The sequence below is a fragment of the Pelophylax lessonae genome (assembly GCF_965119305.1).
Source record: "Pelophylax lessonae genome assembly, chromosome: 9".
NCBI classification, from domain to species: domain Eukaryota; kingdom Metazoa; phylum Chordata; class Amphibia; order Anura; family Ranidae; genus Pelophylax; species Pelophylax lessonae.
Genome location: NC_138776.1, coordinates 134,806,670 through 134,832,103, shown reverse-complemented (window position 1 = coordinate 134,832,103; position 25,434 = coordinate 134,806,670). Strand labels below are relative to the sequence as shown.

At 42.3% G+C, this 25,434-nt stretch overlaps 1 protein-coding gene across 4 annotated transcripts in view; it reads right to left on the bottom strand.

Moving 5' to 3' along the window:
* MYPN (myopalladin) overlaps positions 1-25,434 on the bottom strand; it is a 205,428-nt gene that overhangs the window by 107,932 nt on the left and 72,062 nt on the right. The window contains exon 1 of one of the 4 annotated variants that reach the window (XM_082267452.1): positions 24,143-24,348. The exons of the other annotated variants lie outside the window; for them this stretch is intronic. The gene's annotated coding sequence lies outside the window, so the exon portion shown is untranslated. Of the gene's footprint in view, positions 1-24,142; positions 24,349-25,434 lie in introns of those variants that run through there. 4 annotated transcript variants of the gene reach the window in all.

The following is a 25,434-nucleotide window of genomic DNA, read 5'->3' as shown; positions in this document are numbered from 1 at the left end:
CCAGAGCCAGCAGGTGGCCTCTGAATTGGAGAGCTTGTCAGAGGACAAAGACATTAGAGGAAACTCTCCACAAGGTTAGACCGTACTTCCCAAATCTCAAGAGAGATCCAGTCTCATTTCCCTTCATTTAGAGACAGGAGGAGTTAATCCAGGAAGAATGGCAGAAGCCAGAGAAAAAGGCCTGTATAAACAACAGGTTATCAAAACTGTATCCCCTGAAAGAGCCAAAGGTCAATCTGTTGCTGTTGCCTCTGATGGTGGATGCATCATTAATGTGACTAGCAAGAAACATAACCTTGCGGTTACATTCAAGGACGCTTTAGTCCAAAAGTAAGATCTAAATCTGAAGTGCTCTTATGTAGCATCTGTAGGTGCCTGCAGACCAGCAATAACATTTTCAGTGGTAGGCAAAGCAATATCAAGTTGGACAGCTAACATTAAAGAATCCTTTTGGAGGAAGTAGAGAAAGACAAGGTGGTAACAGCTTTGTAAGAGCTGAAATTGGTGGGAAACTTTGTGGCGGAGTTGTCATTAGATGTTCTTCGAGCGATGTTGTCCGTGGTCACGGTAAGGAAGGCGCTATCACTCAAGCCATGGTTGGCGGATTCCCCCCTCCTCAAAATCAAACTGGTGCAAGATACCAGACAACGGCTCCAATCTATGAAGAATCAGAAAGGTCCAGCATACAGGTGGTAACTCCTAAATAGGTACGAGGAGGCAAATTCCTATAGACTGGGAAAAGATTACAAGGGGAACTGGAGAAGTACTCAATCTTCATTGTTGAAGCCTTAAAAATCTAAGCCACCTGTCTTGGAATAACAGCAGAATTCCTCTTAAGGGTGCGCTCATCCAGGGGTACCTGTGAGAACCAGATTGAAATTTTGAACACACACACCTGAAATTAAAATATTCAGGACCAGTACGCAATAATGGCTACATCAATGTGACATTGGTGGAGGTTTATGGGATGTACACCTTTCAATCACTTTCAAACAGCCAGACTACCGTATTCGATGGAAAAGCCAAAAATTCTGGTCCAGTTTGTAGCCGAATTAATTAAAAAGTGAGCAATTGCGAAGGTTCCATGCACCCAGAAGAGAAAAGGATTGTTTGCTCCTGTTCATAGCAAAAAAAAAAAGAAAAATATCAGGCAATCACTAAAATTGAAAAAAAAAATCAACAAGCATAAAAAGTCAGCAGTTTGAGACAAAAAATCCCCAATCAGTTCTATTATTGATAAACCTGGGAGATTGGATGCTCGTTGCCTTTCTTTCAGTCTGTCTACCCCCCCCCCCCCCCCCACCAAGAACACAGGGCCGTCTTAATAGAATTATGGGTCCCTGGGAAAAGTAGTACCTTAGGGCCCCTACCAGCTTCTCTCAATTTATGCACCTACTCTCAAAAGTATAAATATAGTTAATAGAATTAAACATACTGTATATTTTTTAGTACTTCTGAGTAAAGCAAAATGGGGGTGTCAGCATGGCACAGTACAGGGGGTCAGCTAGGAGCAGTACGGGGGGTCAGTAGGACAAAGTACCACAGATCAGTAGCACAGTGCAGGGGGGGGTCAGTAGGGCACAGTGTGGGTGGGTCAGGAGGGCACAATGCAAGGGGTCAGGGGGACACAGTACGGTTTGGTCTGTAGGGGTGCAGTACAGGGGTGTCAGGATGGCACAGTGCAGGGGGTCAGAAGGGCACAGTGTGGGTGGGTTAGGAGGGCACAGTGTTGGTGACTCAGGAGAGCACAGTGTGGGTGAGTCAGTAGGGTAAGTGTGGGTGGGTCTTCATACGGGGTCAGGAGGGCACAGTGTGTGTGTCTGAAGGGCATAGCGTGGGTGAGTCAGGTGGGCACAGTGTGGGTAAGTCAGGAGGGCACAGTGTGGGTGAGTCAGGAGGGCACAGTACAAGGAGTAGTAGGGCACAGTGTGGATGGAATAGGAGAGCGCAGTGTGGATGGAATAGGAGAGCGCAGTGTGGGTGGGTAAGGAGGGCATAGTACAAGGGGCAGTGGGGCACAGTGTGAGTAGGTCAGGAGGGCACAGTACAAGGGGCAGTAGGGTACAGTGTGGGTGGGTCAGCAGGGCACAGTACAAGGGGCAGTAGGGCACAGTGTGGGTGGGTCAGGAGGGTACAGTACAATGGGCAGTAGGGCACAGTGTGGGTGGGTCAGCCTGTTTGGACTGTGGACTCACTAATTTTGCAGCTTCTAGTGTCCTTCCTCCAATAACATTTTTTGCCACTGCAGCTGCACACATACACCAGCTAGCGCCTTGCTGTGTGTGTGTTTCTGTGCACAACAGGGGGGGGGGGGGCGCTAGCACAGGCACATCAGGGATTGGCTACTTTACAAGGACTCTTCTCACTCAGCACACCTGCGACTCTTCACTCTAAATCCTGTCTTTCAATATCTCACTCTCAGGATTTGTGAGTGAGGTATTGAGTGACAGGATTAGCACAGACAGCACAGTTCACTGTGCACAGACCTACTCCCAGCCACGGAGTCCTGGCTGGGCTGTGTGACGAGCCCGGAAGTGGAGCAGACAACATTCAGCATTGATTGTTCACAGACACAGTGACCCCAGGGCCACTGGCGGCCACCGCTCGCCAGTGCCCGATAAGCCTGACTTTCAAGCTCCGCTGCTAGGACACATTTTTCCAGCCCTGATGGGGCCCCATGCACACCTGGGGCCCCTGGGCAGTGCCGTGGGGGTACTTGCTCATTAAGATGTCCCTGCCAAAACATCCACAAAGGTCCTACTCTCTGCCATAGTGAGGGGGATGAGAATACACCACTTTTGGATGGCATCCGTGAGATGCTTATCCAACATTGGGACGCTCTGCTACACAATCTACAAAATGTTGGGGTAGGAAGAAGAGCTTCCTCTGCCCAATCCAAAGAATTATGAGGCATATTTGGATACACAGAAAAATTTAGTAAAACTTTTATGAGGGAAGATCTGTCCTCTGATAGAGAAAATCAAAGGTGCTTTGGGAGTAAAGTGTCTTCCAGCAGAACAGTGCCTAAGTATTCTTGGATCTTCCTAATTGACCAATTGTTTCTGAATGGAATATTATCACGTCAGAGGCCAGCCAGAATTATTGGGGGGGGGGGGGGGGGATTTCAAGTAGCAGGCTGCTCAAGGTTATATGATGTTTATCTTACAAGGCATAGAATGCACTCGAACTGAAAGCACCGTTCAAGGCCCTTCTGGCATTCACACCTTTTATAAGAGGAACAAGAATTGTACTGTGCCTAGACAACAAAATGGCAGTTACATACATACGAGGCAGGGGGAATAATGAGTTGAACCATGATGTTGGAAGAGCGACTGTTAATCGAATGAGCTCATAAGTCACATTCATCAAAAAGACCTGAGGTCAGTCTGTATGCCAACAACTTAAAATTCGTTAGCAGACTCATTGAACCACACCTTCCTATCAAACAATGAGTGGTCTCTCAGCTGGGGCATTCAGTAAGATAATTCTGAAGGGGGGATCTCCCCAGGTGGATCTAGTGACAACTTCTTGGAATACGAAATGTGGCAGAATCCTAAGGAAATGCACCTAACCCAGCAGTGGATAGGTAGACGTCTTAGACTGGCAGTAAAAATTCCAGTATTGATAATTAATTATACCATTTTGCCATAACAAGCTCTGGTGTCTGTCTCTCCTGCAGTTGAGCATTGAGTCACCACTGCCTCTGCTAGTCACACCGGATCTGTTCTCTCAAGGCCAGTTTTGCCATCCAGCCCCCAGAGACTACATTTGATGGCATGGAAGTTGAGAGGCAGAGGCTACCAAGTCAAAGGTGCTCAGTGCAGGTAGTGGCTGCATTGTTTCAAGCCAGAAAGGTCTCCACAAATAAGACTTGTCAGAGAATATGGGTAAAATTTGCAGATCTCATGGAGCAAAAAGCCTGGAGTCCCTTGTCACCAGAACCAACCAAAGTTCTGCAGTTCTTACAACTGGGGCTGAACAAAGTCTTAGGTTCAAATACATTTAAAGTTTCAGCCTTGTATGCACTTACTGGGGTCTAATGGGCCCTTAATATATTGATGATCAGTGGCAAATCTGTGAACAGCACAGTACCGAGTTTCTCCTGAGGCTATTTGGCAAAGTCAGCAACATGGTCCTCCCGCAAAGCCTTCATTACGCTTTATTAGGAGAACCTGGCTCATCTCACAACAGTAGAATTTCCTAAAGTATGTTGTACCGGCACATACTTATGCTACTGATCATTACAAATGTTTTCTTGGGCCCTCCCATATTCCTTTCCTGTTGCATCCTCATGACAGCATACTGATTCCCACCCAAATGGTGAAAGTTATAGAGAATGCTGGGAGCTGGGTCTGTCTTTGATTTTTTGTTAACCACTCCTATCAGGTTTCAGGGGTGGAGCCACAACCCATTGTATGTTGCCATGAAGATGCACCAGGCAGGAAAGAAAGATTACGGAAGAGTGAGTATACAATTTTTCATTTTCTAGATGTTCCCTTTAAGATAGCAAACCTTCTTGATTTCAGGCTTATCTATACCATGCGGTTGCAGTAGTAACACACACACATTGCATTGGAGCTTTGCAGTATCATTCCTTTAGACTGGCACCCCAGCTCATCTGCCTAAAAATTTGTGTTGCAGCCCCGCGTAAAGCATAATAACCCACTAAAGTGTGTTGCAGTCAGGGCTGCTGATAGAAATTGCGGGGCCCCGTACAGACTACCTGACACACCTGGCTCATGCACATGCTGTGCTGTGGTCTGTACAGTGTAATCCAGTGGTTCATTTATGTGGCTTGAGCCACCTGGAGCGGTACGAACACAGCTGCAGGTCCTAATTTGACAGGGGTGGGGATGCAGGTGTACAGCCCGAACACAGACAGCGTGCATTTGGCAGCCAATCACCTGCACACTTGTCAAATTAGAGGCTGCAGCTATGTTAATACAGGTGCTGCATCCCAATAGAATGACAGGTGGCTCCAGCCCAAACCCCTCCGTCACACAGCCAGACTACCTGTGGGAATGACCCCTAATTACATTTTTCTAACCTAAAAAACAGATCTCTCCACCGGTGTGCTGTCACTTCTAAGAGGGATTGCATCTTCATCTGGTCTTCTCTCTGGATTCTTGGGCTTCATTAGTTTGGCCATACTTTGATGATGTAACTCACACACATGCACGTAGGTGTCATGGTCCTAGCACAGCTCTCTCAATGGATGGTGTGTCATCCATTGAGAACCCAGTGCACATGTGCTGGTGTTATCACCGGCTGCTACATTTAGGAAATATTCACTGTACCTACAGGTAAGTCCTATTATATGGCCATATGGTGGGACCAAACCCCCATTTTTATTTATGGATTGTCTTCAGATTTGGTAGTTATTTCTTTTGCATTTGCGCGCTATTCTTTTTTAATATACATGTCTTTTGGTTCATAGCTGCAGCAGCTTTAGAAATACATGGGTATGCTCCCCCAAATTTTTTGCCTGTTTATTATGTATTCGGTCTGACCAGACTATCAAGGTTGAGCAACCCTCCCCACCCCCCCACACACACCTGTACTCAATCAGTGTCCACCATCAAGTGGATATAGGAGGAGTCCCCTGTAGTGCATTTGCACATCCTTCCCAGCAAGGAGTATTATCTCCAAGGGTTAGGCTGGATTCATCTCTTTTTCATGGATAGTGTAGGACCCACTGATAATGGGGTACTTTGACGCAGTAGTGGGCTTGAGCACGATATGGCCATATGGTGGGACCAAACCCCCATTTTTATTTATGGATTGTCTTCAGATTTGGTAGTTATTTCTTTTGCATTTGCGCGCTATTCTTTTTTAATATACATGTCTTTTGGTTCATAGCTGCAGCAGCTTTAGAAATACATGGGTATGCTCCCCCAAATGTTTTGCCTGTTTATTATGTATTCGGTCTGACCAGACTATCGAGGTTGAGCAACCCTCCCCACCCCCCCACACACACCTGTACTCAATCAGTGTCCACCATCAAGTGGATATAGGAGGAGTCCCCTGTAGTGCATTTGCACATCCTTCCCAGCAAGGAGTATTATCTCCAAGGGTTAGGCTGGATTCATCTCTTTTTCATGGATAGTGTAGGACCCACTGATAATGGGGTACTTTGACGCAGTAGTGGGCTTGAGCACGATATGGCCATATGGTGGGACCAAACCCCCATTTTTATTTATGGATTGTCTTCAGATTTGGTAGTTATTTCTTTTGCATTTGCGCGCTATTCTTTTTTAATATACAAGTCCTATTATAGGCTTACCTGGAGGGATAGGATAAATAATTGAGTTTACTACTGGTAAATCAGTTAGTAAATGGTTAAATAGAAGGAGTTAATACATGGATGCACAGGAAACTGACAGTGAAGGGGAGAAGAAGCAAAGTTTCATAGGTCAGGAAACAGTCTGGGGGAGAGGAGTGGGAAGCCCAGCTACATAAAGCACACTAAACTGCACTGGGACAAGATAACCGGCAGCTATGGAACCGGTGTAACAGTAAATTCTTCACCCCATGGGAATGCAGCTGTGCCTGTGTCAGGAAAACAGAGCAAAGGGGGAGAGAGATGAAAAAAAATATGCAGGTTGGGCAGGAAGAATTTGCAGGCAGAGAAACAAAGTTACAGAGATAACAAACTCACATAGCAGAGCTAACATTAAAGTCAGGGCTAGGAGGGGGGCCCACACCGGGAGGGGAATTAGTGAGGGACAACTTTCTCTTTCTCAGCAGATAAAAGCTGGCAGCAGGGAGACGGGGGGGAGATCAGCTTTCAGCTGCTGAAGGAAGATTACTGTAAATGTCGTTCATCACTAATCCCCCTCCCTGTGTGGGCCCCCCTGAGTGCTCAAGCCCCCTACAAGAGGACCGGTGGTCCCCCCTGTCGACGTCCCTGGTTGCAGTATGATGACAAAAATTTGTGATGCACTATTTTTTGGCAGCACAACACATATCCTGCACCAGGTAGATTGAGGATGTGTTTAGAATGAATGACCCTGCATCGCACCAACACACATAATTTGTGGGTTCAACTGGCCCTTAAAATGCTGTTTCACATAAAAGACATAGCACAAAGCACACTAAACGGCACTGGGACAAGATAACCGGCAGCTATAGAACCAGTGTAACAGTAAATTCAGTATAGAGCACCAGTTAGGAGAAAGAAAAGCAGGGGAGCGGAGCAGAGCAGGATATGGTAAGAGAGGCTTAGCGCTCGGAACCTTTGATTTACAGTTGTGCCTGCTGATTTTATTCGGAATGTAAGCAGATTATTGAAGGGGGTGCGGGACATTTGTGTGGAGTGTTTTTTACAATGAAGCATTGCTTTAAGTGGGCCGGTATGCACTGGTACTCAGTACCGCCACTTCCAAATATGGCTCTTGAGCATACCGCCACCTCTCCATGCGCCTTACGCTCATTTTGGACATCTGCGGCCTCAATTGCCCCCCCCAAGAATATTTCCCACTCCAGAGCCAAACCAGTCACCACCAGTGAGTCCCCCTGCTCCGGAGTCCCAGCCCAGGCCAGGGGCGGTGCTCTGTGGGGACCCTGATGTGGGGTGGGGTGGGGAGGGCAAAACATTTTATAGGCTATAATAGAGTACCGGCACCTCTTTTGGGCCACTTAAAGCACTGCAATAAAGTGTCAAAACAATATCACACTATTGGCCCCCCTGCTTTTCTTTCTCCTAATTGGTTCTCTATACACTTGTGGGAAATCCTTGAGAGAAGAAAGGAGGTCACTAACTAATCCAAGCGACAGGCATCTGGCTTATGGGACACAGACGTGGATTGGTATAGAGAAGTGACAGTGGAGAGGAGAGAAGCGTTGATGTACAACAAGGTGCTGTTTCCCATTAACATCTGGTGAGTGCCCACTACCTAAGGGGGGTGCACAAGTGGTGTGGTGGCGGAAGTTTTGATCCATCATATTATTTTAAATACTGGAAAATATGAACTTTCAATACCACACTTAATATGACATTTTCACCTATAAGATATCATTGAAAGACTATATTCAGTGTGCATCTTGTTATGGGATTAACATAAATTTTGTATGGAATTTTGTTTATTTAGTGCAATCGCCTAGTTTCACAGACCCCACCGGGGAGGTTAAAATTTATGTGTCTACAGACATGCCAGCGCTGCTGAGTGTGATTGACCTGTGTGCCATTTGGCCACTGGAGGCGAATTACACTTTGTGAATAATTCTTGTATGATTACAGCAGCTGCTTTATATAATTTTATATAATATTTACTACCTTTTATTGTGTCAATTATTAAGATTGAGCGCTGGGCGAGTGTTTGCTTTGTTCTTTACCAATTGCAACCACTTTTAATTATTATCTACAGACTTTGATTTGACAATTTTTTTTTTTAGTAGTATTAAACCAAAAGCAAACATATAATGCACCTTACTAATTCTTAGATGTGATGTCTGAATTTTTTCTTTTTTAGGCTTTCTTTCTTTTAATTTTCACCTGGTGTTCCAGCCAATAAGTATGTTGTTTTTCAACAGAACAAGCTCTCCTACAAATATAGCTTTTATTTATTCATGTAAAACATTTATTACAAAGGGAAAAAACGGTTGCTGTAACTACAGTGTGAGCTAGAGTTTGGATTCAGTTTGTTAGTGTGTCTAAATCTGCTAGTACATCTAACATTCTAGTCCCCTAGATTTACAATGCAGCCATCCACAGGTTCCCCTGTGCGCCTTCATCCAGAGTGGAGGCACTCTAAGGGCTCATGCACACTGCAGCTCAAAAAAGCTGCCCCTACAGGCTTTTGGGCTTTTTTGAGCTCTCGGTTTTTCTGCCGGGGAAACTCCCCTCCGTGTTCGCTAATGTGTCCATGCACACTATGTGTTTTTTTTTAGGAGTTTACAGGCATATGCACTTACAGGCAGAAAAAAAACCCCTTCCAAACTTGCATTTTTAAAAAGGAGCTTTCGAGCAGAAAAGACGCCTAAGGGCTCGTGCCCACTGCAGCTCAAAAAAAAAGCTGCTTTTACAGGCATTTGAGCTTTTATTTCAGCTTGAAAAAGCTTGTACTTTTTTGGGCTCTCTTGCACATTTTTATTGAGATTCTTTGAGCTTCTAAGAGCTTTTTTGAGCATAAGCGTTTTTTTTCACAAACCCTATCCTCAGTTCATTTTACCGATTTTTTTTTTTGTGAGTCTTTGAGCTTCTTTGAGCTTTTTCATGCTCATTCGCAATTTTTTGCAAGCTTTTGGGCACTTAGGCGTCTTTTCAGCTTGAAAGCGTTTCTCAGAGTTTGGTGGGGGTTTTCTTTCTGCCTGTAAGAGAATATGCCTGTAAACCCCTGAAAAAGCCATAGTGTGTACATTGACACATTAGCGAACATTGAGGGGAGTTTCCAGGCAGAAAAAAAGAGAGTTTACAAAAACTCAAAAGCCTGTAAGAGCAGTTTTTTTGAGCTGCAGTGTGCATGAGCCCTAAGTGCGTAAAAACGTGTGAAAAAGCGCGAATGAGCATCAAAAGCTCAAAGAAGCTCCAAAACACACAAAAAAAAATTGGTACACGATATACACTTTACATTTACAGCTACAAAGTTGCTAATACAAATGACAAAAGAACGTGAGTTTATCAGCCCTTACTTCCCATTAACTATAAGGTGCCAGTTCATAGACATGACTTTGTTCACATGTAGCCAAGAAATGACTTGGCATTTGCTGTTCATCTGTCACTGCATTTAGGGCACCTTCAAGACATAAGTGGGAACAGTTGGTAAATGAACTCCAGAGATTAATTAGACATGAAATGAGTAAACTTTCCTCATTCTGCAACAGAAGAAATTCCAATGCCATAGACAATCTCAGTGGCTGATTCCTATTCAATTGAGTGACAAACAGAGACACAGTGAGATAGAGAATGTTTACTCATTTTGCATGGCATTTTAAAATTCATGACATGGTCATTTTAAGTGAAACCCGGGCTAATGTGCAAATAATGCAGCTGCAAATATTATTTAACTTTGCCCAAACATTTTATTTAGAATCTACAGCATTTCGATCCAAGATTCAAATTAGTTTGAAATATATATATATATATATATATATATATATATATATATATATATATATATATACATACACACACACACACTAGATATCATTTCTAAGCATAACACTTTCCATGTAAACAATTTTAAGATGACCTGCACAGTGCATCCCAAATTACAAGATCACGTAAGGCTTTTAAGAGAGTCATTTGTTCAGTGGGTCGGTCTAAACATTTGTTGGAAAAGTCAGACGAATGCATCAGTTGTTAAGCATTCAACAAGGACAATTCTTTCCAAGTCCCTTTGTAGAGCTCAGTCTAAGTCCAGACGATTGGCTTTTAAACATGTAGATGCCATTCCATCATATTATCAAGTTCTAAGTAAAGTCAATACTTTTCCAGAAATCTCATTCATATTGAAACATGGTTCCATATTATATTTGATGAAAACAAGAAAGAAAAGAAACAAATGCTGTGCACACTGTAAAAGTCCAAATACAATGCACACTAGTATGTATTTGTTAAAATGCAATTTAAAAGGAAAACTATAAAGACCTGGCTACATTACTCAAATAATTGCCATTTTATCAAAATACTATCCTACATTTGTTTTGCTTTCCTTAGCACTAGAACCAAGGCTGACGCAAAGGTGAACTTGGCCAACTTGGTGTCTTTTTACAACTATTATTACAATGTGTAACTGTTGTAAGCAACACTTTAATGATTAATTATATTTCATTGTAGACTATCAGTTGTCTAGATATCAAACACATCACTCCAGATATACAAAAAAAATATATAAAAACAACAACTATCAGGCATACCACCATGTCATTTGTATCAAAGTACCTGTCATTGTGCCTCCGTGCCGGCCTAAATAGATTACTGGATTTCCCATTAAACTGGTTTTTCAACAAGAACAGCTGTCTTAATATTGTTTTATTAAAAATGTGTAAGTAACATAGGTACTCATGTGTAAGGTGATGGTCATCCATTGTACAATATGTTATGAGTTATCCAGCCAATTAATTGATAGGAAACCTGAAATGTACATGTTGTCAGTAAAGCAAGGTTGAAGATGATGGTCCTAGAGCTGGTACCAACAAACACAAGTCAGCAATGGCAGCTACTGTATTTTCACGTCATACATGCAATGTTATTAGGAAACTAACCACTCTAACTTAAAACTTCTCAACATTTAGACATATAGGAATTGGCTGAGGCTAATTTGTATCTCTGTCTATTTAATATTCTACATATAACCTAGCTTAATAATGGCAACAGATACCATCAAACAAAAACACAAGACACCCAACAAAAAGATTTTACTGTGCATACACAAGTAGGTCAGCTTTTGCTACAATACTTACCTACACGCTGCCACTTTCCATTGTAGACTCATTACCCCGTGGTCCAGCGCAACTCTTCTGGGTTGTATAATGGTCAGTGCGCTGCACTTACTTTTTGTGAGCTTAGGTTTTCATGGATATGCACCACTACATCAGCCTAGGCTCATAGTACAATACTGCAGAGAATGGTGCTGCAACTATAACTTCAGTGCTGTTCTCTAAAGCACTGAACACAATATGCTGTGGAAACAGGAGAAGTCAAATTATTAGATCAGAAGTCAAATTTTTATAAGGGAAATTGAATAATATAGGTGTGGTGGGGGGGGGGGGGGGTTCATTATTTTATAAACTGTAGACGTCTTTCATTCTTGTTTGTATCCAAAAACGAGTAAAAAACTATTTCTGGTGGTTAATTATGACCATTCACAAAGTATAACATGTGATGTAAAAGTAAGTGAGAAGAAAAACAAACCAGACATGGAAACAATGTTTCTTTCAGTTACTAACTCTGGATAAAAGACTATTGGACTCATTTATTAAAGTATTTAAATGTAACGTATAACTAAAGGCATTTTTGGAGATGGATTAGACTAGTGTTTCTCAACCAGGGTGCTGTGGCACCCTGGAGTGCCGTGAAGAGTTCTCAGGGGTGCCGCGACAACAGCCCGATCTGAGCGATCCTCTGTTAGCCCCTGTGCTACAGGACAGAGAGAGCACTGCTAATTCCTGTGTACAGAGGTAGAGAGTTGTGCCCGCACCTCCTCGTGCTCTCTGCTCCTCTCTGCTCCTCTCTGTACTCTTGCTGGCAAAACAGAAAGCTGAGCTGGCCCCCAACCGTGTTCTACCAACCAATGACATCATAGGTTGCTGAGGACTTGCCGGCAAGTGTACAGAGAGAAGTGGGGGGAGGGGAGGAGCGGGCTGAACTCTCTGCCCCCTCAGTACACTTGAGTTAACAGGCCTGCTCACATCCAAATGTACAGAAAGGGGAGAGGAAGTGTAGAGAGCCCAATCCACACCTCCTCCTGGCTCTCTCTCCCTCTCTGCTGCAGTCACTACTGTAAGGATAGAATTTGTGCTAGGAAAAGGGGAGATTTGGGCTGGGGGGGGGCTGTGCTAGGTGGGGGATCTGAGGTTCTGAGGGTTTTGCTAGGGGGGATTAGGGGGAATTGTGCTGTAAGGGTGATTTGGGTGGGGTTGTGCTAAGAGGGGGGATTTGAGGGGTTGTCCTAGGTTGGGGAAATTAGGGGGATTTGTGCTTGAAGATTTGGGGGGAGGGGGGTTTACAACTTACAGACCACTAAACTCTGCCTCACAGAGTACATTTTTGGGGTTGTTCACACCAGGTGCACTGTGGTATCAGGTGTGAAATTGCGTGTTTTCCTATACTGCACAAAAAATGTGATGCCTTTTGCAGACGTGTGTGGGTGCCATTAATTCTTAATGACACCCCCACGCATCTAGCAAATGCGCATATGCTTTGCCTGCTAAAACATGGTGCTGTAATACCATGTGTATTAGTGCTGCACAATTTTACAAATCATGCTGGCACCCTTTTGTGTATTTCACACGCATCGAGCAGCTCATTAAAATAAGTGCATGTGCTCGGGTTGCGCCTCCTGGTGTGCCTGGGTTTGTGCACCATTCTAAAGAGTGTCTTGACTGAAAAAAGTTTAAAAAACACAGGGATTAGACAATCTGTCCGTTTTTTTTCTTTTTTGCTGTCTGTGTCCCAGGTAACGAGATTCACCCTCTCTATTTGTTCTGTTTACCATTCTCACTTAAAGTGAAAGTAAAGGAAAATCCAAAATTTTGGGTTGACATCAGTATTCTAATAGAGGGGAAATCTTCTAAAAGGGACACTGGTGACACAACAAATTTCTCTCACTTTGAAGGGATTCCCTCACTTCCTGTTTTGGTAATGGGACAGGAATTGAAGGGAAATCAATCCAAAGGGACTCATATGGCAAAAAAAAAAAAAAAAAAATGACAGAGGTTATAACCCTCACTATCCACAATGAAAAAAAAATGTTTGCCTTTAGTTACACTTAAGGGAAGTAGGGACAGTTGCCTGAAAAATGGTGTTATTAAAAATATCTATCAACACCTCTGAAAGACGAAGCCTGAAATATTAGTCTTTCGGGAGTTAACCTAGAGTCACCCTGAGGAGCAGCTCTCCAGGAGAAGGGATGAGCCTGGAGTGAGGGGAGGTGTTGGAATTCTAAAAACGAGCATACAAAGTGTTCAGAGCATCCAGAAGAGATGGATACCTCTGACATTTAGCATCTCTGCTACTGTAATCTGTAATGCTCTTAGTGTTCTGAAGCATGCTCCATGGTCCATTGGTTGGGAAGTGACCCTTAATTGTGAGAGAATAGTTAGCCATGTCTCTCCTTATACTCGCAATGAGGCTTGCCATTGCTCTTCTGAGTTCATATGCGTCACTAGACTTGAATGTGGAATCACGGGCGTTTTTAGCACAGAGCAAACCTCTGCATTCAACCAGGGTTTCTGCTTGGGGTAAATAACAATTGTCATAGTTGTAGTAACATCCTCCACACATTTGCTAACATTGGCCATAACAGATGATGCATATTCCTCCAGTTCCACATTTCTGAAACATAGGGCAGCATCACTAGGCCGTAATAGTCTTTGTTGTTGGTTTACTGACTCTCAGCAAGGGGCAGTAGACAGGGACCGAGATTATGGAAATTTTTTGGAAATGTTGAGGTGGGGAAGAAGAATAGCTATGTATGCCCTTTCTCTTTTTGTATATGCCCTATCAAGAGTATTTGCTCCTTGAGTGGAATAGTGTGCAGATGTTATAATGAAGCTCCTTCAGTGCAGCATTAGCATTATCATCCAGGGAACATTGACCGCAATATTGAACACTAATTTAAACTTTCATAGAATTTTACTGTTAGATATTCTACTGTCTCAAAAGAACAGCCAAGACAGAATTCCCTTGTGACACAAGAAGTCATATAAGGAATAAAACTCCTGGATACTTCTGAGAAGGGAGTCCCTAAGAGGGTAACATCTGCAACCAGGCAAGTCCAACAATAGCAACTGTGACTATTAGGGCCGGAAAGACTAATACTAGCCCAAAATCCAGACTCTCTAAATCAAGGAGAGATACTAAATAGAAAAGGATAAATACTGTAGGAAGATCAAAAGTCCAGATAGTGTGGACTTCTTATGAGGATTGCATAGGACAGTATCTCCATCTTGCACGAAGTGTGAAAATGTAAGAACTGATTGACCTGAAGAATGGTGTGTAAAATGTTCCCCAGAGATTAAACCAGATTGAAAAGGGGCACCAGGGTCAACATAATAGTTAGTACTGGAGAAGAATCCAGAGTTACTTGATGACTCAGTATAGTCAGTTCCTCAATTGAGAAGGGAATAGCAGGGACGGAGTGTTGTTAACCTTGTAGATTGAGGTGTACCTCAGAAGACAGGTAAGGAGAAGTGAAATAATTTTGTATAACAATAAACTTAGATAAAAAGTAATAGAGTATAAAAAGTTTAACAAGTTACTTTAAACACATGAAAACAAAGGTTCCATGGTGTGGGAAACCCAAACAACTATGGACAAAGGACACCGAGTTGTAGTAACAACAGAATGGAAGGGATTTAGCATATTAGGGTCTAACGTGGGAGCCACAGCAAGAAGCATGAGCATGCACACTGAAAGGGGATAACTTTCCATGTGACCAAATGGATGAAGGAACAATAAACATCAATAAAAATGGGATGTATCCTCAAACAAAATGCTATTGACTTTGACACCTGCAGTTCAAGTTGGAGGCAGACTCTGAACCCCAACAAGATAGTACAGCTGTAGTAGTTGAGCATTAGGTTTCTTCTGTCCCATCTACAGATGTTCTGCATTGAAGCAGATACCCAAGCAGATAACTATGGAACCATGGAAGAGTTTGTGTCTGTCCACCTCCTCAAGTTCTCCCCAACTAATGATTACAATCTGCTTGGAAGGGTAGTAGTCAATTACAATACCCAGAGGGTGCAGCACCAAATAAGTGTTCAAGAAAGTGCAAAAACACTTCACATAAAGTACATCAGCTGAAGATTAAAGAAGTCTCCACACCAACAGCTGTGAGAAGGAATATGAAGGCACTGGTCACCACTGTGAGGGAGGGGGGCTTACCAGCCCTGTGAGGGAGAGGGCTTACCAGATTCAGTTGACCCTCAAATTATAGAGAGGTCAATAACCACATGTGTAGAAAACAGGGCAAAATTGATCAGCAACTTGTACCAGGAACTGGCTAATTATCCTTCACTGTAGCTCCTTAAGAACGGTGTATCCCGCAATCCTGAGGCAGGAAGCTCACACTCACAGTGCTGTATGCATAGAAAATAGCAAACAATAAAAATCAAACAGGCATGTCAAAGTATTGTTAAAGATGGCTGCGGCATGTGGTGTGCTTACATTTTGTGGTCCTGTCCCGTCAAATGCGTTTCACCATACTCTGACGTCTTCAGAGGCATGGCGGCCGTACGCAAGCACGCTATAAATACAATACGGGCCGGAAATGACTGGCCAGAAGTTCCACATCTCCAGCTTGCGCTTCACAATGCATTCCAAAATACGGAAGAGAAACTTTCAATGGTCATGTGACCCGCTAAAGTCATGCTAATAGGGAGATTAACTAAAACCAACCAAATCAAAGCTAGAATAATATGTTAAAAGCAAAACCTACCTCGATTCAGATTGCAACTCCTCATAATTGAGGTAAATTATATTCAGACCCTTAAATAAGAAATAATTCCTAGGCTCAATGTCACACATGGAAGAATGCGCCATCATGCAGAGATGTGGAATATAACAAATATCAAAATATACAAAAAAATCTAAAAAAAACTTCCTAAAAACAAATAGTCAACCTCTAACATGATAAAAATCCATTAAGGATTACAAAAATTCAGAACAAGAATGAAATTATTCAAATCCCTATATAAAATAAAGAATAGTTACTAAAAAATCACCCATTATTCAAAAAGCAATTCACATCCCATTCTATAGTCATACCTAATGGCAACTAAGTCTTAATGTCATAGATCCAGCCAGTCTCCATTTTGGAAATCTCCTGCCAGACATGACTCCATCTTCAATGTGGAGAAAATTTGGCAATACCTAAAATAAAGGTACCCTTTGGGTTTTTTCTGTAGTAACATGCATAATGCTTAGACACACTGTGTCCAGGAAACCCACGTCGAATGTTACCTAGATGCTCATTAACTCTAATTTGCATGGTTGTGATTGTACAGCCCACATACTGTAGGCCGCATGGGCACTGTAGAAGATATACCACATTAGTGGATGAGCATGTAACAAATGATCTGATGTCATAGACTCTGGATGTAACCATAGACCGGGAATTACACACCCTCCTCTCTGTTAAGGAATTAACCCGGCATACAGCACATCTCCTGCAGGAAAAAAAAAAACCTTTTAAATCGTGAAAAAAAGAAGTTCCCTTAGGGTTATCTATAATGTTAGGGGCCATGTACAGCCTCAAAGGTTGCACACCTCGAAATACCTGAGGCTTATCAGCTAATTTAGGGCTCAGAAGTTTGTCATTCTTGAGAACCTTTTAATGTTTATGAAAGATGTGTTTGATATCCTTATACTGGTTGGAATAGGTGGTGATAAAGGAGAAACCAAATTGATTCAAGTCTCTCTCTATCTTAGGCTTATCTTGCAACAATTTGTTCCTATCAAGATTGCCTACATCTGAGATAATATGATCAAGTTCTTCTGGGTTATAACCCCTGTCAATAATCTGAGTCTCAACATAGATGCCTGTTGATGATAATCATCAAGGACAGAGCAGTTCCGACGCATTTTAAGGAACTGGCTTTTCGGGAAGCAACCTAAGCCAGGAAGGATGATGATGGCTTTCCTGGCCTGTAAAGCTGTTACGGTTGGTCTCCTTGAAAAAAGTCATGGTGACTAGAACACTATCCCTGACCTCTACGTTCAGATCCAAGAAATGGATCTTTTCCTTGCTGGCCTCATGCTGCAATACTATACCAAAAGAATTGTACTGTATATTAATTGGCCAAAATAATCATTCAGAGACTGCACATCTCCATCCCAAAGGAGGAGGGTGTTGTCTAATTACCTCCTCCAGAGAAGGAGCTCTGGTCTTCGACCACTATAGACAATGTCCTCCTCCCATTTGGCCATAAAAAGATTTGCCATGCTTGGCGCAAACTTCACGCCCATGGCGACTCCTCTATTTTGCAAATAGAAGGAGACACCAAACCAAAAGTAGTTATGTTCCATGGCGAATGACAGCAAGTGCAAGATGAAAGTGCGCTGTGCTGGCACCAAACTAGGGTCACGTCCCACAAAAGTGTCCACCGCTTCATAGCCGTGCCTATGGGAAATCATGGTATACAAAGAAGACACGTATGTTGTTTACAGGGTGTAGACCTCTTTCCACTGCACACCCCCAAGCAAATTAAGATCGTGTGTGGAATCTGGAAGATATGAAGGAGTTTGCGCCACCAAGGGCTTCAGATACCCATCAATGTATCTGCCAATCCTTGAGGTCACAGAATCCAAACCACTGATTATGGGCCTCCCAGGTAGATTACCTGGATCCTTATGAACCTTAGGGAGGTAATAGATTACTGGGACCCGTGGAGCTTCAGGAACTAAATAAGTTCCCTCTTTTTTAATCAAGATAGGATCTTGAAAACCTTGGTTGATAAGTTTGACAAGTTAATTTTTATACTTATTGGTAGGATTGGATGGTAGAAAAACATAAGTTTCTTGATCAGACAATATTTTCTTCATCTCAGTCAGGTAGGCAGACTTATCCAAAATGACAATTCTGACGCCCTTGTCCGCAGGACGTACTATAATATAATTTCTCTGTTTGAGGGACTCTAAACCCTGTTTAAATCTCAGATCATTTATTTCTTGCTTAATATTAAGTGATTCCAAATCCTTAAGTACCAGGTCCTTCAAAACACCCAAGGAAGGGGCCAATGGGCCAGGAGTATTAAACAAAGAGGCATTAGATCATTCTGAATAGTAGTCAATTGACTTGTTAGCATCAAAAGGGTTTAAAAGCTCACAAAATCAATTGATTTCTTTTTCAGTTTGATTATTTTAGTCGACTCAAATGATCAGTTGAATGGTTATGCCAATACATGTATGACCACCTTAAAGTGGTTCTAAAAGCATGAAGGGTGTTTTTTTTTTTTACCTTAATGCATTCTCTGCATTAGGGAAAAAACCTTTTGTGATCCGCCCTAACACTCCCTAAATGCTTTCCTGAGCCTGATCTTGATTCAGCAGTGTGCTCGAGAGCTGCAGCGCTGCTCTCTCTCATTCTTTCTCACATGCTCAGAGATAGCAGCGAGAGCCACTGGCTTTTGCTGCAGTCAATCAAAACCTGTGAGCAGAAGATGGTGGATGGGGCTGAGCCATGCTGTGTGTCTCATAGCCCAGCTCGGGAGGGAGCCTGCATGTCAGACATAGAAGTGGCAGACATAGAAGAGGAGGAGTGGACAGGCCAGGTGGGGGACCCCAGAAGAGAAGGGCTTAGGTATACCATGCTTATTATTTTAATTTAAAAAATATACACTCACTGGCCACTTTATTAGGTACACCTGTTCAATTGCTTGGTAACACAAATTACTAATCAGCCAATCAAATAGCAGAAACCCAATGCATTTGTGCATCTAGATGTTTTTTTGAAGTTCAAACCAAGCATCATAATGGGGAAGAAAGGGGATTTAGGTGACTTTGAACCTGGCATGGTTGGTGGTGTCAGGCGGGCTGGTCTACTGGGATTTTCATGCATAGCCATCTCTAGGGTTTACAGAGAATGGTCTGAAAAAGGGAAAATATCCAGTGAGTGGCAGCTGTGTGGACGAAAATGCCTTGTTGATGTCAGAGGAGAATGGGCAGACTGGTTTGAGATGATAAAAAGGCAACAATAACTCAAATAACAAGGATGTGCAGCCGAAAAAAATCTGCAGCAACTGTGATGTTATCATGTCAATATGGACCAACATCTCTTGTTTCCAACACCTTGTTGAATCTATGCCAAAAAAATTAGGGCAGTTCTGAAGGCAGAAAGGGGCCCAACCTCAGTACTAGAGGTTGCTAGAGGGTATTTGAGCTGTTCCCCCTTGACCTCATATTTGATTTTGCATGCAAAGTTCCAGAGTCAATGCCACTTGGAATAGTCAGCTGCATGACACCAATAACCTTTTTAGCTGCCTATAAGGGAGGAATTCTGACCTCCACTGTAGAAGACATTTTTCCCATTGGCCCCCAATGTAAAGGGCATTTTTCTTACAAACCTCCAATGAATTTGTTTTAAAAGGGCTCACTGAAATCTGGAAATTATTTCAAGGATTCCTATGGAGGAAAAAGATTAAAAGAGAAAGGCTGGTATAGACAGGAATAAACTGTGTGCATATTTCTATCACTGTGCATCCCAACTAAGCATTCACTATTCACTTTGACTCAGCTTAGACAGTGCTATATGACTCAGCTTAGACAGTGCTATATATGCTATATGACAGAACAGCGGAATGGATGTACCCTGGACCATACCAGATCTAATTGATTGTAAAGCACAAAATCAATCAACAAATCAAATAGTATTTTCAGTAAGCTAATAGTTTTAAAAAAAACTCATGTTAACCTTGTGTGTTCTGTATTTCTGATATACCTGTCACCTGTTAAGGTTACATATGTACCCCTCCAAATATTATAGAAAGATATATATGGGGGAATTCATAAAAGATGTCTTTGACACCCTTTAGAATTCTGCTGGGGTGTAGCACCTTAGTTTCAGTGCTTGTGCCCAATTCTTGTCCCTTCCACAATGGACACACCTTCCTCAGTGCACTTTCCCCTACCCTCCCTTCCCAGCCACTGCACTCGTCACACTGACAGGCACTTGGCCAAGGAATTTAATACTAGGGGTGGACTGAGCCTGATGGGCAATTGAGCGAGCAGTTTCGCATTAGGTCTGCTCTACTTTTGAGTGACAGCGTATAGGAGTGGGGGGATCCATAGCCGCTATTCAGTCCAATAGTGGCTTTCAAATTCACCCAATGCTCAAAATGTCAAATCTCAAATGTCACTCCAAAGTGAAGTGGACCTGATGAGAAACTGGTCTCCCAGATCCCCATATATGGGCATTGACATCAGCTGTATCCCCAGTACTTTTGTTTACATTTAGCTCCTGGCCACCAGCTAAATGAGGCAGGGGGTACAGCACTGTGCTGAAGCTACATACATAATAGCCTCCTAGCACAGACACAGCTCACCCTGGTGTACCTCCGTATGCCAGATCAGAGTTGGTCTTAATTACTGCCAGTACTCTAAACGGAGAGTCCGGCTCAGGTGCAAATTCAGGCAAAAATTTGGACCTGAATCAGACATGCACCAGACCCCAGGCACAAACCCTCGGCCGCACATACAGTATCTTACAAAAGTGAGTACACCCTTCACATTTTTGTAAATATTTTATTATACCTTTTCATGTGACAACACTGAAGAAATGACACTTTGCTACAATGTAAAGTAGTGAGTGTACAGCTTGTATAACAATGTAAATTTGCTGTCCCCTCAAAATAACTCAATACACAGCCATTAATGTCTAAACCGCTGGCAACAAAAGTGAGTACACCCCTAAGTGGAAATGTCCAAATTGGGCACAATTAGCCATTTCCCCTCCCCGGTGTCATGTGAATCATTAGTGTTACAAGGTCTCAGGTGTGAACGGGGAGCAGGTGTGTGAAATTTGGTGTTATCACTCCAACTCTCTCATCCTGGTCACTGGAAGTTCAACATGGCACCTCATGGCAAAGAACTCTCTGAGGATCTGAAAAAAAAAAATTGTTGCTCTACATAAAGATGGCCTAGGCAGTAAAAATATTGCCAAGACCCTGAAATTGAGCTGCAGCACGGTGGCCAACACCATACAGCGGATTAATGGGACAGGTTCCACTCAGAACAGGCCTCGCCATGGTCAACCAAACCTGTTGAGTGCACGTGTTCAGCGTTATATCCAGAGGTTGTCTTTTGGAAATAAACGTGTGAGTGCTGCCAGCATTGCTGCAGAGGTCGAAGGGGTGGGGGATCAGCCTGTCAGTGCTCAGGCCATACGCAGCATACTGCATCAAATTGGTCTGCATGGCTGCCGTCCCAGAAGGAAGCCTCTTCTAAATATGATGCATAAGAAAGCGCGCAAACATTTTGCTGAAGACAAGCAGACTAAGGACATGGATTTCTGGAACCATGTCCAGTGGTCTGTTGAGACCAAGATAAACTTATTTGGTTCAGATGGTGTTAAGCATTGTTTGGCGGCAGGTGAGGAGTACAAAGACAGGTGTGTGTTGCCTACAGTCAAGCATGGTGGTGGGAGTGTTTTGGTCTGGGGCTGCATGAATGCTGCCAGCACTGGGGAGCTACAGTTCATTGAGGGAACCATGAATGCCAACATGTACTGCAGAGCATGATCCCCTCCCTTCGGAGACTGGGCCGCACGGCAGTATTACAACATGATAATAATGACCCCAAACACATCTCCAAGATGACCACTGCCCTGCTAAAGAAGCTGAGGATAAGGGTGATGGACTGGCCAAGCATGTCTCCACACCTAAACCCAATTCATATGTGGGGCATCCTCAAACGGAAGGTGGAGGAGAACAAGGTCTCTAACATACACCAGCTCCGAGATGTCGTCATGGAGGAGTGGAAGAGGACTCCAGTGGCAACCTATGAAGCTTTGGTAAACTCCATGCCCAAGAGGGATAAGGCAGTACTGTAAAATAATGGTGGCCACACAAAATATTGACACTTTGGGCCCAATTTGGATATTTTAACTTAGGGGTGTACTTACATTTGTTGCCAGTGGTTTAGAAATTAAAGGCTGTGAGGGGTGTACTCACTTTTGTGAGATACTGTATGTGAACCCGGCCTTAGGGTCCTACCTCCAGAAAACTTTCATTGGGGCCGTTTTGAATTCCTCTAAAAGTGTCTTGTCTATCACTGACCTCCAAGTTTGTTTGACCACATGTTAATTTTCAATTGCAATTTACTCTTTTCAAGCTATGACAACATTAATAAATACAAATGATAAAGCAGTAGTAATATAGGTTATTGGCTCAAAGCCCACTTTCTCCTTATGTGTTTTAGTTCAAAAATTCCACATTGCGTACATAGACCAGCTCCATCAGCCCCTGCTCCCAAAGAGGCCTACAAGCTCCTGTACCTACCTCAGTCACACAGACACACACACAGACACACACTGGAGCTAATTTGGTCAGACACTGGTAGACCCATTAGTCTTTAAACCAATACTAGGAAAGCTTACAAATACGAAGTGGATTTTAGAACTTTCAGCAATGTGTCTATCCTAAAGCTTAAAGTGTATTACCGCAAAATTTGGATAAAACTTACTTTACATTTGTCAATTGACCCAATTACATATAATAACTTTAAAAATATTTAAAATGCTTTACAAAGCTCTTTTCCAATAACTTCAAAGATGGAAAATCCTGCTTAACTCTCTGCATCTAAGCAATGTTTTTGAGGGGGCTGGGGAGTTTATTTTGTTTACCATAATCCATCCTCTCTACTGTACTGGCAGAACTTCATTATCAGTTGTAAACTAGATATGTATGCTGTCCTACAAAAGGGGTCAAGATATCAAGGCTTTGGGTACTGCATTGTATATTAAGCCACTGTGCCTGAAATTTCCTTAAATGTGCAAATTCTTCTGAAAAATACAAGCTGCCTATAGGGTCCATTATAAAACACAGCTCCAAAGGAACAACTATAAAGGTAAGACATCTATTTTTTAATTATTTTTGGGTAAGCTGTGTGAAAGGGAACACCTAACAAACATATGGTGGGGGGTTCTCAAATTTGACTGCAAGGTAGAACTCGCTTTAAACTGATTTGTATTTGGTTGACACCATGGATTACTGCACACCTTTGCAACAACAATCTTACTATGAAACACCTATGTAAAAGAAGGCCTGTCCAAAAAAGTAATGTTGGTTTAAAATAATCCTTGTGGCATTTTTAAATATTCAAATAGAGAGCTTTCCTTTTGTAACACATGGTTGTGTTTTTCTAAGTGATACACTTTTTACATGTAAAACCAAGAACAGTCATGAATTACATTAGGCAAAAGTGAATTTGAATCATTATCCTGCATGCCGTTAAGCGATGATGGGAGTGCTGCTATTTTAATGAGGGTTGCATTACCTAGACCTAACATCTGCTGCTGTTAATCAACGGTTTGCTAGAGATGGAAAGGCACAGAGTCCCCAGGAGCTCTGCCCTTTCCTATACGACCAGTGCAGCTGTTGTGTACTCTAATCTACAGTGCAAATCACATTGGTCTAAATATAATCATCAGGGTCATTTTACACAGTCTAGTATAAAGTAAGTCTTTATTAAAAATAAAAAGTCAAGGTCCATTTCCATAATCACATGAAATAACATTACTTATCAGTAGCAAAATTACTCAGTGTTAGCTACCACTACTAACCATGTTAATTAACAGCACAGGAAAAAGCTGCATTTATAAAATGAAATTCTAAGAAAACTTACAGTACTTTTCTGTGATTAGTTACCAAGTGCACGGGACTAGTTTGTTAGCATGCTTTTCAGTATGTATATTACATTACATCCCGGTCTATGTCAAGAAGTTGCAGTGAGAGATCACTGGTGTTTATTTTCCATAATTACCTAGATATATGTTCCTGTGTCCAGCCCTGGCTGTCTCCTATTAAGAGATAATATCCAAAGGGAGTTAAAGAAGCTGAAATTCAACAGTCCTGGTGATCCGAGGCACTTATCCAGCAGGACAAGGAGGGTTATCCTGAAATTTTGCGAAAATGATTGTATGAAGCTAAGTCAACCTGTCACCACTGAAGAAGCAGCATTTGTCAGTGGCAGGTCCTGTGTTATTTTGGGCACTCCTCACCATGTGCCTACAAAGCAATTCACCTCATTGGACAGGAAAACTTCAGGCAAGTGCTCGTAATTCTTGCCATAGCTAGTTTTACATGGGAAATACGCTGTCTGTTTTATTTCCTAAATTATTTCCTCTTCTGACCAATTTCTTTTCATATGCATACAGATAGTTTTCAAATGCATTTTGCACAGGATTTAAACTAATAGGAATGCATGATAAAAGAAAGTAAATTATTATTTTTGGGGATGTACTCAACTTTTTTATTTCAACATATTTAACAAAATTTCCACTTCCCTTGTTTGGAAGCACTCAGCTTCATTCCCTTCTTTTGTAAGTAGGTACACTGTATACTGTAATAAATAAAATTGTGAATATAATATCACCAAACACACATGCTGATCAACCATCGCAAACATCCTTTTCTATGAACCCTTACACATAGAAAAAGGTTTAAACTAATAGGAATGCATGACAAAAGAAAGTAAATTACTATTTTTGGGGAAGTACTCAACTTTTTTTGCAACATATTTAACACAATTTCTATTTCCCTTGTTTGGAAGCACTCAGCTTCATTCCCTTCTTTTGTACGAAGCTGCATTGTATACTGCAATATATAAAATTGTGAATATAATATCACCAAACACACATGCTGACCAACCATCACAAACACCCTTTTCTATGAGCCCTTACACATACAAGATATCTCTATATACACATAAACTGCACAAAACAATAAATATAAAGGTTATTAGAATAAATCTTTGGGGAATGCATATCCAGGATTGTGAAAGATCCCGTGCACCCTTGGCAGCTAAGAATAGTAAATATATGGCGAATAGTGGCTGTGGCCAAATTGCACAGTGGGAGGGGTTTAAAGGAGTATGGTAAATAAAAGCTGAGCCTACCATGCTCTGAGTCAAGAGTAAGTAAAGCTGAGTGCAAGCATTAGGAGTAAGAAACACAGAGATTGCAGGGGGGTAGCAGTAACTATTGCCCAGAATACAGGGGTATAGATTAAGTAACACACAGAGAGCAGAGCTTAGGAAAGGGGGTGGGGGTAGAT